This window comes from Balaenoptera physalus (assembly GCF_965194825.1).
Source record: "Balaenoptera physalus genome assembly, chromosome: 6".
Taxonomy (NCBI): Eukaryota; Metazoa; Chordata; class Mammalia; order Artiodactyla; family Balaenopteridae; genus Balaenoptera; species Balaenoptera physalus.
This window is the reverse complement of record NC_138885.1, coordinates 117,034,814-117,055,416: the sequence shown is the minus strand read 5'-3', so window position 1 is coordinate 117,055,416 and position 20,603 is coordinate 117,034,814. Positions and strand designations below refer to the sequence as shown.

The 20,603-nt window shown below is 45.1% G+C and overlaps 1 long non-coding RNA gene across 1 annotated transcript; it reads right to left on the bottom strand.

Moving 5' to 3' along the window:
- Positions 1-15,783: 15,783 nt before the first annotated feature.
- On the bottom strand, positions 15,784-18,080 carry LOC309662657. Its single transcript, XR_014264873.1, has 3 exons — positions 17,396-18,080; positions 16,958-17,133; positions 15,784-16,585 (listed from the first exon to the last, which is right to left on the bottom strand). It is a non-coding gene; the product is annotated as an uncharacterized lncRNA (long non-coding RNA).
- Between the last annotated feature and the right edge of the window lie 2,523 nt (positions 18,081-20,603).

Below are 20,603 nucleotides of genomic sequence, written 5' to 3'. Positions count from 1 at the left end.
GAAAAGAGAAATGAGAAGATGATCGGATTGCTGTTTATTAGTCAGATACTACAAACGTCAGGCTCCGCATTTCCTTCTCTGACTTGCACCGGCTCTTCTGGCCTCTCTCCATCCCCTTCCGAATATTTTCATTTGACTCTAACAGGTCCTAAAGCAAGAAGAGCATCTTCACTAGGCCCTGGTCACGTGTATTCTAGGTTTCCCACTCAGAAATTTTAACAGGCTCCCACAGTTGACCAAGAAAGCCTTACCAGTCTATGGTGACAATTAATGCAGTGACTGATACTGGCCCCGGGTGCGTATGGCCCTGCTGCACGGGCCGGGCCCCGGGGGGGGCGGCTGTGCAGAAGGGCTGCGCTGAGGGGCCAGGAGGCCCACCCAGGCTGCGGTCCACGGGCGTCAGGGCAGAGCGGCTCACCCGCTGACAAGTGAGTCCCAGTGGACACGGGGCACCTGGTCCTGGACACACAAGGCTTCATGAGCCCGGAGCCGCCTGTCCTGAAGTGGGTGTGGTCAGAGCCCAGTGATGCCCCTGGGGCAGAACAGAGCAGAACCTCCTACCAGGAAGTTATATACTCAGTAAGGGGCAGGGGCAGGTCCAGATCATAAGCCAGCGCCCTGGACAGGCGACTCGAAACCCTGCACCTCTTTGCACTGACAAGTCCCTCTCAGGACACACCTGTGTCCCCAGGTGGGCTTTCTACCAGCAGCCAAATGGAAGATAAAACCCAGGCTGGATCCACAAATGGGTCAGCCTGGGATGCTGGTGAAGCTGGGCGGGGAAAGTGCTGTCCTGTGGCCTCACCCCAGGGAGGGCCTCGCCTTGCGGAGGAGCGACTGGAGAGGAGATGACCCTGGATCCCGGGGGGCCGCAGTCACGTCCAGGAAAGGGGCGCAGGGTGAAGCTCTGTGGGTCTCACGTAGTGACCCTGGAGCACGCCCTGTGGAGGAGTGGACATGCAGAGCGACGGCCTGGCCCCCAGCCGCTCCAGTGTCCACTCGAGGCCGTGCGGGCGGCCCTCGGGGGCAGGAAGAGAGGCTGAGGACAGCCCTCCGTGTGGCCCCATCCTTCAATCAGCCAGTGCTGGGCCTCCCTGGACGGATGGGTAGCAGTTTGTCCTGATTTGAGGCTCAGCTTCAGGACACTCAAAGGCAAACCACCTGAAAGCACAAATTCGGGTCTCTGGGGGAAAGCTGAATGACACAATCACTGGCCCTGTGTGCTGGTCCAGGCGGGGGTGAGCGGGCAGATCAACCACGTTTCCAAGACCATTTAAGTATCTAAGGATATATTTATGTTGATCACACGCTTAAACAAGATTTTGAAACACTGGATTAAAATATATTAAAATTAATCTACCTGGCTTTTATTTACTTTTTCAATATGGTTACCAGAAACTTTATAATTTCATATGGGGCTCATTTTACATTTTTATTGGGCAGGGCTGATGTCCAAGTCAGATGAGACACAACTACGTTATTCTGTAAACAGGGGGTTGATACCAAAAAGGTAACAATAACATAGTAGGTAAACTGTGATCTATCTGCTTATTTGTAGCATAACCTGTGACATGTACCTGCACATATGCACATACATTCCATGCAGAATATAATGAAATGTAATGTCACAGTTGGCCCACTCCCCCCGGGGGCCTGTCACTGTCACTCTCCCCTCAGATGGGCTAAGCCTTGGTGTCCACAGTGACAAGAGGGGGCAGAGACCCTCCTGGGCTGGTGATGGGAAAGCCGTCCAGATGTCTCCCTTCCTCTGCATCGGCTCCTGTCCACCAAGATAGCAAGTCCAGGCAGCCGGTGTCCAGTCAAAGGCTCGCCCAAGCGAATCCCCTCACGTCCTGTTCTATGAAGAGCCTTGCACACTGGCTCGAGCCCTGGTCTGGCTGGGACAGGACAGAGCCCACCAGGACTCCAGCTGATGCTGGTCAGAGCGGAGGGGATGGAGTGGACTTAGGGGTGAGGGGAAGCCAGGAAGCGTTTTCAACTGTTAAGAACAGAGCAGAAATAGCCCTAGTCACCCCTGCACCTCTCCTAGACAGGCACTGAAATTAGTCGATCAATCAATCAATCAGTCTTCCTGGAAGAGTATGGTAAGACCCCCTTTACAGTAGATTTCCACACCCGATGTCAGCATTCCTCAAATGCTATTAGCTTTCCGACAACACAGCAAAATCTGGCAAATTAACCTTTTACCACGATCAAGAACTAAAACCGTAAGTGTACCTGCCTTCTTGTCACATCCCAACTCAGAATGAATCTCCTTGATGACGTTTGCAGCCGTTGCCATTCTGCTCTGGAATCAGGTGCTGACGTTCCCTCGGTGCTTCCTCAGAGCCCATCGCCACCCCATCTCTGTCCCTCTCTGTCCCCCTCTCTGTTCCTCTCTGTCCCCTCTCTGTCCCCCTGTCCCTCTCTGTCCCTCTCTGTCCCCTCTCTGTCCCCATCCCCGCCTCATCCCCAGCACGTCCCCAGCCCATGGATGCACCTGCTCACAGGGACACCTGCCTGCAGAGCCTCGTGTTTCTAACCATCTCAGACCAGGGAGTTTCTCTCCTTAGTTTTCATGTGAATTGACCCGAATTAATCTTCTTCTAATTCAACTTAGAAACTGATTTCCGCCTCTGTGGAGGCTCCGTAACCTGACAGGAAAGCAGTAGCAGTGAAGACTCCTTGACAAACTGGTCCACCCTGGGCCCACTGTGTCACCAGCATTCACCATCTTAACTTAGTGTCACCAGCCGCCCGGCGGGGACACTCCTGTGAGCTTCTCATTACCGACGACTCCATGGACCAAAAGATTCATTTCCAGATTCCCAGGTCTGGCACTGTGGTCACACACACACACACACACACACACGCACACGGAGCTGAGCAGAAGCATTTGAATCTCTGCGTTTTAGACGCGACTGTGGGCAGGACACTTGTTCTGTGCGTTCTCTGGGGAGAAAGCTGACAAGTCACCTGGCCCTACACCCTGCGGACCCCAGACCAAAGGCAGCTCTGTAGGCCTGGGGAGCTTTCATCACGTTTCTGTTTTCCTGCCAGAGAATAAAGTGAAGGCCAGGTCGTGGCCGTCCTGTATCCCCTGGCCCTGGGCCTGTCTCTGGTCCCCAGGTGGAGATGCCCACGGGCAGCCTGCCTGCTCTCAGGAACCGTCCTCAGCAGGTGTCTCAGCCACCAGCAGCTAGGAGGCCTGGTTTCGTGTCACCTCCATTTATGGTGCCCAAGGTCAGCCTGGCCGGCACTTTGAGCTCTGACCAGCCCAGCTGCTGCGGGAAGACAAGTCAGGAGAGGAGAGAGGGACGGGAAGAGGGTGATGTCTGTGGACCAAGGAGTCCAGGTGGCATCTCTGCCCCTGTCACCCCGCTCACCTGGTTAGACTGCTGTCCCCCTCACCTGCCTGGGCTCCTGTGTCCTCAGATCACCAGGTGTGTCCTGGGCCCTCCAGGTGCTCTGCGTCCAGGCCGCATGCCTGTCTTTTGATGCGGGGACGGAAACCAACAGGAAGGTGAGCGGGGAGGAGCCTCACGCAGGACAGGAGGCAGGTGTGTACACCCCCCCCCTCTCCCCCCACCCCAAGCCCAGCTATGCAATCTCAGGGCCCCAGTGCAAAATAAAATGCAGAGCCTGTTGTTCAAAAATTATGAAAAAGTTCAAGACAGTGACGGCATTAAAAACAATTTCAATAATTAATATGAGTGGGGCCCTTCAAAATGTAGACACCTGGATGGATGAGAATTAGAAATGCCAGCAACATCCCATAAACACATACCTGGGAAACCATTAAAAAATGTAAAGTTAAACCTTGACAATTTGTGATCTTTTGCCAAAAATCAATGCCCGGACGAGCATGCATAAGAGTGTAAATTTTACTGCAAAGGGCACGATGTGAGTATTATCGGTGTTATCTTTAAATGACTGTTCACGGGGCAGCGGAAAATCAGCAGCTTTCGTTATTTTCACCGGAAGCTCCTCGGATGCAGCTGGGTTTGAGGACGCTCCTCCCTCTGTGAGCTCCTCCCCCAGGGCTTGCTTCCTCCGCGAAAGCCTCTCAAGGAACGCGAGATGATCCTCTTCATTTCAAATTGCAGCACAGCCTGTGACCAAAGTCTTCAACATGATTTCCGTAGAACATTTGTGCAAACCCACTAACAGGAGGAATAATTGTCATGAAAAGTGAAGTCAGAACAGCCCCAAAGCCCGGCTCGGCAAAGGGACCGCTGCTGCCGCTGTGTCCTGGGATGTCCCGGCCATGACACTGAGCGAAGGACTTAAACCCGGATGATGCGGAGTTTCTGACAGAGTCCTGTCTCCTGTTTCCCAGCTCCTTTTGGAAGAATGCTTATTCATCCAATCTTCAGGAAAATTACGCTTTCTTTGGACTAAAATTTTAGTCGGACTTGCAAACGGGCTTCTAATGATGTCAGTCAAACCCCAGAGCTGTACAACTGGGCCTTCCATTAGTTTGCCGAAGGATCAACTAAAGTGCCTTTTTGCAGAGTGTAAAATTATAATGCAAATTTAAAGAAATCAGATAGTGTATTTATGAGGCTGATTTTTTAATAGAAGCATGTAGTCACATCATTACTTCTGTGAAGCCTTTTGAAATATATGCCCCATATAAATCAGTACCTGACTCAATACTCAATATTTATTGAATGAATATCAATTGTCCTAGTCACACTATACACACTTGCATTTTTAATACTTGTAATTACACGCATACATTTGACCAGACACAGGTATGTATATTCAATATATACATATGTGTATGTATATATATATATATATATTCTACATACACACACATTACATATAAAGGTGTATGTGTGTATATAAATATACATATACATTTTGCTCAATATCTAAAATGTTTATATCAATTCAAGCATTTTTGATAATTGCCATGCACAGCTTTACCTCTTACTTAGAACTGGTAGCAGGTTTTAAACAGCACTTTGTGTATCTTGGTTTTCTCCTGATTAGTTTTGATTAATCTTTTCGGGAAAGCTAATGCTCTAGAGGATGTCACTTGCATGTCTGGTTGTTTCTTTCACATTTTCTTTTCCTTTGGTTCTTTAGAAATGTCACTCTCAGAGTTGAGAGTTTTATTTAATAACTTTTTTTAAAAAAAGAAAGCTCTACTGGAATAAATCACTGTGCCCTTTTGCTTTCAGCCCATCAGCCTCACCTCTGTGGTCTGGAAAGAGCACTCTTGCACAGGATGGCGGGTTTCGGGCCCACAGGTGTCTCGTAAGTAATTGCTGGTTCCCTGAGAACTGACACACTCCTTCCATTACGCTCTTAATACCCCCACCAGAAAGAACTTCTTTGTTTAGAAAGAGACCTCAACACCTATATGTCTCAAAGAATAACTAATTAGTCCTGGACAAAGAGGAGAAGAAGAACCAGAAGAAATACACCCAGCAGCTAAGACGTGTGCTTTAAATAGATTTTGTTTTTATAACTGCTATTTAGAAGACGGCAATGTGAATGTCGTTACTTGACAACAAGATGGATTTTACAAGATAAAAGTTACTATACGACATAATTCTGTTATAACTGATAAGTAGAGCACAGTTCTTATAGGTTAACATATGAGATCTATACAATGAACGTGGCTTGACCTACGTTAACATAACTATGTAACTGGTTTAGAAGGAGTTTCTGAGCCTTGAATGTCAGGTTCTAGGCCAGGTGTGTGGGAGGTCAAGTCACAGACCTTGCTGGAAGTTTACCTGCCATTTGGAGCAAAGGGAACCAAGTTGCATTCCACTGATGCAGTCAAATAGCAACAGAAAGTATCCACCACGGAGTTTAAAACTAGGGTTTGTCAAGTCCTGGGCACAGTGCCAGGAGCTGCGTGCTGAGCTCACATACAATTTGCACCACACTCCTCGTGTGACCATGACAGACCTCCTGTTAGGTGGGCAGGTGTCCCTTCTGGAAAATGATCACCTTCTAGTTCACATTTCACTTTTGCACGTAAGTGTCTTAATTGCCCAACGAGAACACGCCTATCTTTCCTGTGAAATACCTGTGTGATTCCTTTGCTTGCACCATCCCAGATACTTCTTATAGTCTCTTGAATACAGTAGGTTCAACATTGTTGACTGAATGAAGAATCTCCACTAAAGTACATCCTAATCACTAAATCAAAGATTATAGAAAACTCATAATATTTGATTAGGATGTTTGTTAATTCTCCAATTAACATAGTATTAGTGAAAAAACAGACAATGATCTTTAGATTGGATAGTTCCAAATATACAAATATCTATATACATTTTATCTAATACATAAGAATTTTAATGTAACAATACTCTTAAGAGAAAAAAATAAATAGAAATAAACATCCTCCCTGACTTTGTTAAGAGATTAATTACATAAACCTTGAACGAGACTCTCTCTTTCTCTTTTCCTTGTTACTCTTCTCAGCCTGATGTCTGAGGCAGGGGAGCACGCTGCAGGGCTCCTGGGGGCCCCTGGAAACCTGGGAACTGTGGCCGTGCAGTTGAAACCTATGGGGCGTTCTCCCTGGGACGCTGTTGACACTTGACATGATTCAGAAGAACTGGACCCCCATACACACACCATTGGCAGCTATACAGTAGGATCGAAAAGAAGTGGAATTCTGGAATGAGAGGGAGAAACCTCTTCCTCCTGTGACATCTTTTTTTTTTTTAAAGTATTAAAATTCAAGATTTTATTAAAAAAAAAAAAACCCACAATTCTGACAACACAAGAACATCTTCCATTAGAATAACCACAGCCTTTTAGTTTGGCCCATCTTTACCAATTATCTCTACGCAACTACATAACAAAAACATAACAACACTTGATAAAGGATAAATAAGCACTGGATGTAGTAAGGAAACTTTGTAGATTATGTGACTTTAAAAAGTGCTCCAACACAGAGTTTTTTTATTTTTTGCAAGATTGAATGAAAAGACACAGGCCTATTATGTAATTCAGTGGTCCATACATAAAGAACTATGAGAGAAATTCCTTCTAAAGAGTGATAAGGAAATGTCTGCACATCTGAAATAATTTGGGACGCTTCCTTGATCTGTCAATGAGGACTTTTGCTAGGTCTCCTGGGACTAAAGTTAGTGTCTAACTTTGCCCTCTCACATTTAGTTATTATTTTTCAAAATAAGGATGTCTATAATTTATTTTATAACACTTTGGTATTCTCAGTATGATACTATTGATATATATGTGCCAGTTAGTTTAACCTTTAATCCTAGGAGCTGTCCAGGAACGCACAGAACAAGGCAGTCAGCTGGCATTGTATTTGAAAGGATCATACCCCAGAGTCTTGCAGAGTCAACTGCAAGTCCTTTTGATTTAGGTAGATGTATCCACAATCAACACTTCAATTATTATCAAACTGACTATAGGAGATTGGTCTTTATTGATGAACTAGTGTCTAGTCAATTATTATGGTGGATGTATCAATGGATTCCCTTTGGTGAAAACAAAGGCATTGAAGGATATGTAGATGAGCTAATGTAGTTAAACACTTCTTAGTCTAAATGGACTGCATGGAAGATTCCACTGAACCTGTACCTCATAGAGGTGAGGCCCATAGTTTTATCCCCAATCATTCTGTATCCAGACCCTCGATTAGGAGGATTTCTGATTGAAAGATGCTGATTGAAGGCACAGAAGCCTGCCTCTAGAGTATTGCTATGTCCACCTTAAGTGAATGTTGCATACAAGGTGTGGTCAAAGTATCTAAAATGACAGAGACTCATGGTTTCATTGAGTTTACAGAACAGGTTTTGCTCTTGATTTGCTAATAGCTGTTTATCTGATAAATATCAGACTGTCTGATTGAATCTAGACTTGGCTTGCTTTCATTATCACCTGGTAGTGAGGTTGTAGGGAGAAGTTCTCTCTCTGAATCTTCCTGGGTGTCCACCATTATCTTATTATGTGTCTGGGTCTGTCCAACCAGGATGAGGATGTTGGATGAGATGACAGACAGGCAGAAGTTAATCAGAATTATGGACCTCTTAGAGCATATATACCTCCATAATGCTGCATAGACAACTGCTAGGGTGATCAAGACCAAGCAAGAAAGGCCACTGCCCACAATTAAGGTAACTGAAGGTATACTAGAGGATTCCATGATTCTTTCTCTAGGTTGCTGAGCCAAAATGGCAAAGGTAGAGAGACGATCACGTAAGCATTTCATATGGGATGCGTTGGTAAGCACAGTTTTACATCTCTGGGTAGACCAGGTTCCCAAAGACTCGTTCGTTTTTGAGTCATCCCATAACACACAAAGGGGATTCAAAGTACCATTAGCCAAATGAGCTAGTTCTATCTCCAGGAACGAATCAGTTGTCTTGGGTTCAGGCCTTATGGTGACCAGGATGATTTTGGAATTAACGACAGTATAATTTCTCAGAGTGGGCAAAATTAGATCTAAGTTTTTGTACAGGACGGCTCCAAGAACAAAGACTGATGATTCATCTAATTCTTTTGATGATATGGGAGTAAAGATGCTCTTTGGAATGACCACCCTGTCTTCTGAGTTCCTTGCCCAGTCAACCATGCCCTTTCATCCTTTCATTGGGAAGTTGATGTCTGTTAGAACAGAGGCTGCAGGAAGCTTCTGAATGCTGACCACTGCATTTCCAGTCATTAAGTATGAATTGTGAAAGTCCATCATCCCCACTCCAACAATGTGTATAAAATCTTCAATCACCTGCATTAACACTATTGAGCCCAGATAAATCTGTTGTGCATCTTCCCATTTTTCCTTGTTGTCTTCATCTAGAAGGTTGCTAACTATTTGAAAGAAGTTCTGGACGCCATCAGATGCAGGCATGTAACTTGCCCTTTAAAATGTGTCTGTCACATTCCTGAGGATTTCCACAGACATTAGAAGATTGCCTGCATAGAAGTTTTTCCTCTGAGTTAAATCCAGCAGTGTCTTGGTGACCTGGGACATCCCATCACCTGCCAGCATTCTCTACCCCTTCACAAAGTGTTCTTTGATCTGCTACTGTTGGAGGGTCTCCTGCAGAGGTGGGGGGTGGCTGTGGATCACTGTGGGGACAAGGACACTGGCAGCAGGAGTTCTCTCCTGTGACATCTTTACACGCACATCTTCTGCTGACAGAGCTTCTCATCACGCCAGCTGAACGGGAGAGGTCCTGAGAGTAACCAGCTCCATCGCTGCAGAGCTGGCAGTGAAGAATGGATGCAGATGCAAAGCCAGAAATTGATAACTGGGATAAGTGGCATACCCATGAAATGTTATAGGGGGCGTAGCAGGGCCAGCATGACACCCTAAAGTGATATGAGTCTTGTTCGGATACTCTCTTCAGGTTGTGGTTTTACTTGCCTTGTAGCATGTCTTGTAATTTTTGGTTAAAAGCTGGACATGATGTATTTGGTAAGAGGAGCGGAGGTAATCAGGCTTTCAGCATGAAGTTTTATGTTAATCTGGCAAGAATCTGGGCTGTGTTTGCTGTTCGCATAGCTGTCAGTGCCAGGGGTTTCCGTTTTCTCTAATCTCATTTTTTTCCCCTATTATATTAGGATTTCTCTAAAAATCCTTTCTTAAATAGAGTCAGTGTCTTGAAGCTCTTTCAGCTGTGACCTACTGTTGTTTCACTGCACCCTTGCTGGTGTGTGGTCAGGTGTGGGGAGGGAGAAGAACAGTCCACAATTTTATGATCAAATCTCAGGCTTGTAAGTGTCCCTGGGCTGTGACCTTCAGAAGAATGTCTTAACCTTTGCCCCCCTCCCCCTTATATAAACCAGAAAGGCTGGCAGAGACCACAGATGTCTACATGTCTAATTGCCCTTCCCCCAAGTCACGTAATGTTCTAGCAAATCAGTCTCCCTTGATGGCAGACTTTCCCCTTCCTCCTGGTGGAAGCATGGGTGGATTTTCTCCTGTCTTCACCTTGAGGACAACGTGTTTCCTGGAAGTAAAACGTTTGAAAGTGTGGGGTCCCCAAGGCTGGGCCCCAGGAGTTTCTAACTCCTGATTTTGTCCACACTCAGCACCCAGCAATTTGCCAGTCGACCTTTAAGGAGGCCCATCAGTTCACGGCTGCGGCAGTGACTCTGATCCTTGTAAGTGGATTTGGCTGTGATTCTCTGTGTTTACAAGTCTCTCCAGTTTAGGGGTGGGGCTTTTCCTGTGACCTCAGTTCTTCGATGCAGCTGAAGATAATCATGGGTTTTCAGCTTACTCACTTTTTTGTTGTTATTGAGGACAAGAGTGATGGTGTCCAAGCTCTTTACCGGTTGGAACAGGACTGGATGAGCAGAGCAGGTTAAGGTAAATAAGACACCAGCAGCATCATGAAGTGTAGACATTTGAGATCACTGACTCAGAGTCACACTAACTCAATGCTTGCTGAGTGTGGATTTGGACTCATTTCTCAAAACTCCACTTGGTGCTCTTTCTCTTAGCACTCCAACATGCCTGGCAATTGCAGGGAGAAATGTAGTCCTTGAGGGCAGAATTTAGTGTCAGCGTTAAATGGGATTAGTGCTCAATTACACGAGAGCCCAAGACGAATTCATCCAGTCTTCCTCTTGTCAAGCTGGCAGAATAATTTGTGCAAGTGCTCATAAAGGTGTTCGCAAGTGGAGTTTGATGTCTTGTGCTCATGGAGTTATCCTTATCAACGAGGCCATGGAACTAATGAATCTGTAGCATCGTTGTACAAAATCGGTGCAGCTGACAGAGTCTCTGCAACCTAGACTTTGTAATCTAAGATGGACAGTTTTGAGGCAGTCAAGGATGCTGATTGTGAGCTGTGGTCCAGCAGGAAAGAGAAGGAAGAAGTCTCAGGAGTGGGGTGCTTGGCAGGTGAGTTTGCAAGGAGAATGCGTTCTCTCTTCTACAATTAGCCAAGGAAGTTGAGGAAAGACACAGAATTTTAATGGTTGTTCAATACAGGTCAAGCCCAGTCAGAGTTTGATTTGTGCTCAAGGCTATTTTGAGAACAAGAGAACAAAAAGCATGCGTGGTATGATTTCTAGAGAAGACAGATTTTACAGTAGGTTTCTAGCATCTGTCCTCAGAAATGACTGTGTAAAAGGAAACCTAAGGAAGAGGAGGGGCAGCACCCATGTTGGGTGAAAACCTTGAGTCAGTCAGGGGTCTCAGCAAAATCCAAACTCTGCCCTTGAGTTCTGAGACCTCGGGGGGAAGTCAGTTTGAGACTCTGTGAGGCATTTAATTGTCTTTGAAGTGGGGCCACACGTGTGCCTGCCTCATGTGGTTGGTGCTAAGGGTTAAAGAGGCAACTGGTAAACCTTGGAGAAAGCCTTCCTGTTCTCAGAATGCGACACATCTCCACATATATTTTCTTGTGAAAAAAAATTCTTTTTCACACTCATCTATCTGAAACTAATCTTTGCTATGACGTTAGGTAGAAATTAATTCTATTTTTCTCTAGTGATTTGAAGCCCACCTGCTCTCAATCTACATGTGTGCAGAGCAAACATTTCTGAATTTTTACACTGAGTCTACTTTAACTTAGTTACTATAGAAGTAAAGAAAGTCTACTGTCTGGTTAGCCAATTGACTTTCCTGGTTCTGCTTTTTCAAATGTTCCTTTGCTTAAATTGGACTCCTGTACTTCCATATAAAATGTTAGCCTCACTTTCACCCGTTCTACACATTTTAATATTTCACTGAATGCATAGATTAATTTGGGGGAAATTAACATTTTTTAGAATACTGAGACTTCACCACCATGGTATATACCTCCATTTATGTATGTTACGCATTCAGCAATTATGTAATTTTCTCTAAAAAGGCCTTACATATCTAGTAGATGTTAGGCTTATTGAGAGGTGCCACATAATATTTTGTTGATACATGGTATTTTTTCATCACTGGCCCTTTCTGGAATATAATAACAAATTATGCTTTCTTGTGTATATTTATTTTGAATACATTCATCTGTTGAGCTTAACTCTTATGGATCATTGTAGAAAGTCTTGAATTCTCTTCATAATTCTCTTTTCTTCAATCTTATGGACTGTTAGAAAGGGAAATGTCATTCCTTCCTTTAAGATACACATGCCTCCAATTTTGTCCTTTAATTTCATGGCCATTGTACAGTATTCAACATTAGCCATGATAGAGTTTATCTGTGCCTTGTTCTTGACTATAAAGGAAATACCTTTTTAAAAAACTGAGCATAACACTGGTAACCTTTAGAGAAAAGAACTTCAAAGTTTCACCATTGTTATGTTTGATTATTTTTCCTTATGAATATCCCTTATCAGGTCAATGCCATTCCTCTCTATTCCTATTCTGCAAAAAAAGCTCTCTTTTGTTATCATGAATAGGAATTAAATGCTATTGACAAGTTTGTTTCTGAACCCTTTAGATAATCCTAAGGTAATTTTTCATGTTGCTCATGTGGTACTTGTAGTAATAGATTTTCTAATATTTAATCACACTTGTCTTCTTTGGGATAAACGCAACTTGGTCATGGTTTATGCACACATTACTAGATAATACGGGTACACTGTTTTTCTTTTTTAAAATAATTTTTGCATTTAGATTTTTAAACAAGATTAATTAACAATTATCTTCTTTAGTAAAGCTTTATTTGATGTCAAAGTTTTGCTAGACATATGGAATTATTTGGCTAGTTTTATGTCTTCTTGTTTTGTCAAATCATTTGTTTGAGATAAAGATGATTAATTCCTTAAAGTTTTGTTCCCCTCTACCGTAACTGTAAATAAAGCTTATCCATTTTTTTCAAGGTGGGGGAAATTTGGGCCGCTAGCTGGAGGGGACTACTTGGAAGTAGCACTTAGATTTAGGTGTCTTACTTCTTCTTACTTATGAAATTGTACACATTTATATACATTTAAAAAATCAGTTGCATAAAATTATTCAAACTATTGCTAAGAGTGTGTTAATTGCTTTCATTACTGTCGATTTTTACCTTACCCCAGTGGTTCTCAAGGAGGGTCCCCAGCACCACCTACAAACTAGTCAGAAATGAAAGCTCTCAAGCTTAACCCAAACCTACAGAACTAGTAACCCTGGGGGTGGACCCTGCAATCTGTTTTAACAAGCCCTCCAAGTAAACATGATGCACACTTAAGGATGGAAACCTCTACCCCCTCTGTATTCAGATCCTTGCTTCAGGGGACTTTTGTGTCCTCAGAATGTCTCCCCCCCCCCCCCGTTCCTCTTCCCTCCCCACCCCCGCAGTCCCCTCCCTTTTTAACCTCATTAAAACTGTGTGCCTATATGATTATTCTTTGCAATAATTGAGTCTGGTAATGATAACCGTGTGCAGATTATTTATTTTCAATTTCACAATTTTCTGTTTTTGTCTTTATTACTTGTATCTTTTCATTGTCTTTGTTGTTCATTTTAAGTATAATAGAGTTGAAGACCTAACCCACCAATTATCAGTTTTTTAATTAATAATGTGATGTCTACAATTAAATTTGAATTATTAAAATTAAAAATTTTAAACTTTAGTTCTTAGTCACACTAACCAGATCTCAGGGGTTCAGAAGCCACATGTGGTCAGTGGCTACCACATCACACAGCCTGGAATAGATTATTTCCATCATTACACAAGTTCTTTTGGACGGGGGTGAAATACATTAGTTAAAGCCATAAAATATCCTTTAAAAGTGAGGTGGATGGACCTAGAGGCTGTCATACAGAGTGAAGTAAGTCAGAAAGAGAAAAACAAATACCGTATGCTAACACATATATATGGAATCTAAAAAAAAAAAAGGTTCTGAAGAACCTAGGGGCAGAACAGGAATAAAGATGCAGATGTAGAGAATGGACTTGAGGACACGGGGAGGGGGATGGGTAAGCTGGGACGAAGTGAGAGAGTGGCATGGACATATATACACTACCAAATGTAAAATGGATAGCTAGTGGGAAACATCCACATAGCACAGGGAGATCAGCTCGGTGCTTTGTGACAACCTAGAGGGGTGGGATAGGGAGGGTGGGAGGGAGACGCAAGAGGGAGGGGATATGGGGATATATGTGTATGTATAGCTGATTCACTTTGTTATACAGCAGAAACTAACACACCATTGTAAAGCAATTATACTCCAATAAAGATGTTAAAAATATATATATATATATATATAACAAATCTTTAAAAAAAATCATAGTCTGTATCCCACAGATTTTCCTATATGTTGATTTTATCATCACATTTTCCAAGTATTTCATACTTTTGATTATGATTATTTTTTTAACCTATGGGCTTTAGTGAGATATAATTCACTACCATAAAGTAACTCTGCAGTGTGCAGATTAGTAGTTTTTAGTATATTCAGAGTTATGCAATCATCAGCACAGTCTAACTTTAGAAGATTCTCATCACACACAAAAGAAATTGCTTGGTCACGAGCAGCCCCTCCACCCCGCCCGCCCCTCCCCCAGCCCAGGTAACAACCATCCACCTGCTGTCTCTCTAGACGTTTCTGGTTTGGATCCTCCCAGGACCGGAACCATACAACACGCAACCTTCCGCTGCTGGCTTGTCAGTAACAGGATTGTAGCAACTTGTCAGCGAGTGATTCACTCTTTCCCTGTTGCTGACCAATATTCCATCACGTGGATGCACCACGTTTGTTATCCTTTCATCAGACAGTGGGCATTTGGACTGCGTCCGACTTTTGGCTGTTTTCTGTCCCTTCAGTGTGTATCCGGGTGAGGAGCTGCTGGGCTGCCCAGTACACTTTCCGTCCCCGCAGCAGCGGGTGAGCCTCCAGGCTTCGGCGTATCCTCAGCGCCACGTTGCTGTCTTCCAGCTTAGCCGTCCTCACAGGTGCAAACGGGCACACCTTTGTGGCTTCAATTTGTTTCTCCCGTGACTAATGATATTGACCATCTTTTCGTGGCTTACTGGCCATTTGAAGGTCTTCTTTGGAAAAATGTTTATGTGTCTCCGTTCCTTCACCTTCTGGGCAATGTCTGGTCTGTGGGTTGATACTGAAGCAATAGAGTTGTGCTTTGCCCCCATTTCAATCAAATTCCGACTTCTGTCCAGGGAGAACATAATTCATTTCAAAGAACTGAATGTTAATTTAAAAATTAAAAAGTAATTCAAGCTGGGTAAATACAGCAACTTTAACTTCTACCATCCTCTCCATTATCCTCCAGTTTTTTGGGGGGACCATATTCCTCCATTCGTCTGTTCTCCAATCCCCACTTCCGCCGACCAACAATCAGTTCTCTGCATCTATGAGATTGGTTAATTTTGTTGCTGTTGTTCTGTGTTTTAGATTCCACACATAAGTGAGATCATATGACACTTCTCTTTCTCTGTCTGACTTATTCCACTCAGCATAATGCCCTAGAGGCCCATCCATGTTGTCAAAAATGGCAAGGTTTCATTCTTTTTTACGGCATATAGACGTCACCATTTCTTCACCCATTTATCTGTCTACGGCCGCTTAGTTTGCTTCCACATCTCGGCAATTATAAATACTGTTGCTAGAACATGAGGGTGCAGATATCTTTTTTAGTTAGTGTTTTCACTTTCTTCAGATACATATCCAGAAGTGGAATTACTGGATCATATGTTAGTTCTACTTTTAATTTGTCGAGGAACCTCCATACTCTTTTCCATAGTGGCTGCATGCGTTTACATTCCCGCATATCCAGATTTTGGTATTGGTACCGTATTAACAGTGTTGGAGCATGTTTAGACACTACGAGCCAATAGATAACACCACACGTTCTCTCCTTTATATCCACCATGTAATCTTAGTTATAAAGATAAATATGCATTTCAGGCTCATATGAATCCTAGGCCAATGTCTCATCCTTTTGGTTGTTTGAAGCTTATTCTTCTTTAGATTTCTAGGGGAACCTTCACAAGAAATATATACACTAAAAGAAAAGATACGCTAGGTTATGCATGCTTATAGCAGCCTGTGGCCTTCATGTTGGAATTCTCCCTGCAGAGGGTGATGAACTTAGCTCACAGTTTCTCTCTTAAGGATCTGACATGTGCTGCTTCACTGTCTTCTCCGAAAAGCCTCATGACCGTCTGGTCTTCATTTCCCTGCATATCATCACGTAGATGCTCAACTGTTTTTCTTTGTTAATCCATTCGTTTTATAAGTGACTTTGGTTCTGGTCTTTCTGGATTGATTTTTCCAGGTGGACAGTATAGCCTAATAATAAGTTTGAAGACTTTTATTTTTAAATTTATGTATAATTTGCTTGAAGTTTTGTGTTTACTCTGTCCGATTGTTGTTATTTTTAATCTTCAGAGACTTTTATTATGCCCGTCTCCCATATCTACCATTTTTTCTCAGATCTTTTCATTTCTTCATGTCTTCTAATGGATTTACGTTTTCTGTGTCTCTGCCTGAAGCCCTTATTGAAGATGATGCACTCGTCACGGGCACTTTAACATTCATCTTCACTGGGCTTCACAGACGGTGCTGCTATCAGGGTAGAATGAGGCATGTTTCTTTCCAAACTTTAAGGTCCTGTGATGCACAACTTCTCCTAATTCAGCTCCAGCTTCAGTGTAAAGCCCTTTGTCAGATGCAATGGGGAAATTGGCTTCTTAAGGAACTCACAGTTTTACTCAAGATCCAAGAAAAAAACCAAGTGACAATTTGAAAGTTAGACAGTTATAATCAAGCACTGACTGTGTTGTGAATGCAACATTTCAGTGAAGTGAGCAGAGAATTTTATGATAATGCAGACCACACCTCTTCACGCCTTCAGCAAGGGCAGAGGGGACGGAATTCGGTGTTTGTGAGGATTTAGGTGTTGCACGAAAACTGCTTTGTCCGGGGCCCAGCACGGTCAATAGTCTCCTCCACATAAGAACCTCTCTCTCTCTCTCTCTCCCTCTCTCTCTCTCTCTCTCTCTCTCTCTCTCTCTCACACACACACACACACACACACACACACACACACACGTGTGCCTACCTGGCTTTCTGGGCAGAGACAAAGGAAGAACCCAGGGTAGAGTGGAGTCTGGAAGCACATCACTTTGGATGCAGAAGTGACTTCACAACCAGCTGAGGAATCGCTCCTTCAGGATCTCACTTCATAAATAAGGGAACAGGTTGAGCGAGTGGCACGTCTTACTTCAAACCACATGCCTGGTCAGCATCAGAAAAAGAAAATGAGATGAAATATCATCTGTTATAGTTCTTGAATGACATTTATCCAAAGTGGGGAATAAAATTGATGCAGAAAGAAATCTCTCCACCCCATTCATTTCCCCATTATTACCCTCACACCATAAATGGGGTTATTTATACTCTAGATGCACAGATAACGCCTCCTTTTGCCCATCAGTACTGTATTCTCCATGGAGATTTTATCTACATGTTAATGCAGTAAAATGCATACGTGACGTGCCTGTGCCTTCGGGTCGGGTCTGAGTGGGCTCTCGCACGGGACACGGTGACACGGCACACGTGGTCGGTATCCTCGCGTGGCTTCCAGGAGTGCGTTTTCCCATCTCTCTCCTTCCTCCTGTGATTCATTTCCCTGCCGTCTCACCCAGTCTCATGGCTGTAAGAACGACGTATAAGCTGATGCCTGAGAATGTATCAGAGGCCAAATCCCAGATGCCATCTTAAGAGCCTTGCTTAATTAGCTTCAGCACAACATATTTTCTTATCTGTCTCCCTCTAATTTTAGCACGACCTGCTACGGCAATAGAATTTTAACTTAGACCCACAGACACGTTGCCTAAATTGCTAATTCACGAGCACTTCCTGGGAAAAAGCCTGCTTCCCAGGAATGCCCTCAGCGTGGAGCGTCCCTGGGTGGCGTGATTGCAGGGGAGGTGGGTTGGTGACGAGCTGGGTGGACGGCACAGAGAGGCTCAGGCCCATTTCTGTTGCTTCCCCGACGAAGCAGCTCAAGCGAGAGGCCTGAGAACAGGAAGAGCAGTTTGAATGCAAAGCAGTTAGAAAGGCAGGCAAGGGCGGTTTGGGGACGGTGAGTAAACGGGGCAGAAGAATTCCTGCTCTCAGCCTCCGTGGCTGGATGTTTACCTGTAGGTTCCTGGTGTGTGAGTGACACCCACACACCTGTAGCTCTGGGAGCCTCGTCCTCACTGCTGTGGGAACAGCTCGGGGCTCCCTGCAAGCTCCTAGGACGAGAGCCACCTGGGGTCCCGGGAGCTTACCACTTCCCCGACCTTTCCCCGAGGTTCCAAGCCTGGGGAGTCGCAGCAATCGTTCTGCTCTCTTCCCTGGAGAGTGAGCGGATCTGGAGGAGCGAGCCTGCGCCAAGGGCAGTGCAGGAGGGTGAGGGGTTCATTTTAAAGCTCATCTTGTACCTTTGCTCTTCTTAGCACCCCCAGTTCTTTAGGGACTTAGAAATTAATTAATGTAAATACTCTTAAATCAACACATTAATAAATATGTTTATCACTTTTTAAAATAAGAAATTGATTTTTTCAGTTATTCTGTCTTTCGTATTAATAAAAACATAGATTAAAATTCAATGGTATATAAGAAAGTACGTTTAGTGGTGATTTGGAAGTTATAGAAAAACATGCCAAGAAACAATTTCACAAGTTAATGAAACGCAGTATTGAACTTCAGACAATTATAATGCACAATGAATACCCATGTTCAAAAAAGTTATTATGATGATTCAGGCATTTGCATTATTTATAAAAATGTAAGCATTTTGTTTTATACTGCTTCACACAGAATCTACTTAGTCTGCCTATGCATGTAAGTTAAAAAGTAACACAATCCATTTATAAAGTATGATCTTTAACAATGAAATCTTTAAAAGATGCAATTTCACCTACTTTAGCCTATGTAGACACGGAATCAGTGAATTAAAATTCCAAAATAAATTAGTTTTGGGTGCTTCTATTAAGGACTAACCCAACTTATGCCAAACAAACACCTGAATTTCCTTATGTACAAGGAAAACTATGAAAGATGTAATAGTGCAATTAAACTAAAAATAAGTAAGTAATACTTGAGGTGGTTTTCAAATTAATTTAACGGTTGAGCCATTAAAAGCTATCTTTTTTAAAATGTCTGTAAGCAGAAAGTATCCTGAATGAAACGTGAACTGTATGAAAGACGGTTTCCTAAGCAAATAAAGGCAAGCTCCCCAGGGCGGTACACTGTGCGTGTGAGCTAAGCACCCGGCTCTCATCAGCTTTGCTGCAAAGGCTTGAGGCGGGGGACAGAGCTCCGGGTGCAGGCGACGGAGCGTCCCGCGTCCCTGAGGTCCCCGGGGCCTCGCTCAGCCTCCTCCTGTGAGGCCCGTGCATCCCCCAGCGTAAACCCCCTGCGCTCAGGGCGGAGCCGGGGCCCATCGCCCAGATGGAAAAACGGGGACGGAGGGGGGAATAACCCAGACAGAGGAGGGGCCTTGGGAGGACCTGTACGGACCGCTCACTAAATCCGCCAACGTCAAGCGTTCTAGGCGTTTCCTCATCTCGGCCCAAGTGCCAAACCCATCTCAGGGAGGTGTCCCTCGTGCCCGGCCGGTCAGCCCGGCCTCTCCAGACGGGATCACACCCACGGGGCGCCTGTCGTTCTAGCGTTTATCACCAGGAAACACATCCGCTCGCTCATCCCGCGTCCCTGGAACGTGCGGCCCGAGAGGGTGCTCGCTACTTGCTGGAAGACGACGCCTCCCGTCCAAACACGGATTTCTCCTCGCTCACCTGCCACCTCCCCCGGCGGGGCGTGAGACCCCAGGACGCCGCCGCGCCTCCCCGAGCCCGCAGGGTTCTCTCCGCCCCGCCCCTTCCCGGAACCTTCCCGGGGCCCGTCTCGCGAGAGCCGAGCTGTGGGGCTGCTGTCCCCGAGGGGCGGGGCTGTTCGCCCTGCGGGGCGGGGCGGGGCTCCCGCACCGCTCGGCCGCCCACCGTGTCCCCAGCCGAGCGCCCGGGGCCTTTCCCCGCCGGCAGGGCCGACCGCTTCAACCCTCTGCCCGAGTCCCGCCGAGCCCGACGCCGCCTTCACTCTGAGCTTCGCACTCGTTTCCGTCCCACGTCCGGCACGTGGGCGCCTGGAGCAGAGGGTTGTCTGTGCGCGTCCCCGGGGCCGCCGTGGTGCCTGCCCGAGCCGGTCCGCGATGGCGGAGGGAACGGACGGTAGGCGAGGAGGGAGGAGGGCGCGGTGAGCGCTGCTTTTCCTCGTTAGCTGACTTCTCATCAAGGTTGAAGCCAAAGAACCCGCTAAGCGCCCTTGCAGAGCCCTTAACAGGGGCTCCTCCTCCCCCTACCCCACCCCCCTGGGACCAGCGTCTGGGGCTGAGAGCGGGAGAAAAAGGTGAACAGCACGGCCTACAGAGCTCCGCTGAGCCAGGCTAGCCCCACACCTTTGTTCCTCTTAGTTCAACAAAATCTGTGCTTTCACCTGACACGCAGAAGACACATGTTTTAAGTGTACATTTCGATAAGCTTTGACCAACGTGCACACCAGTGTCGCCAGCCTCCAAATCACGCCAAGCACGTCTCCCTGAGAAAGCCGCCGCCCCACAGCAAGATGTGTCCCCATCGCTGTTGCTCTACTTCCCCCGGTCCAGAGCTGCATAAAAACCAAGTCCTATTAAAGGTACTTCTTGGTGTCTGTCTGCA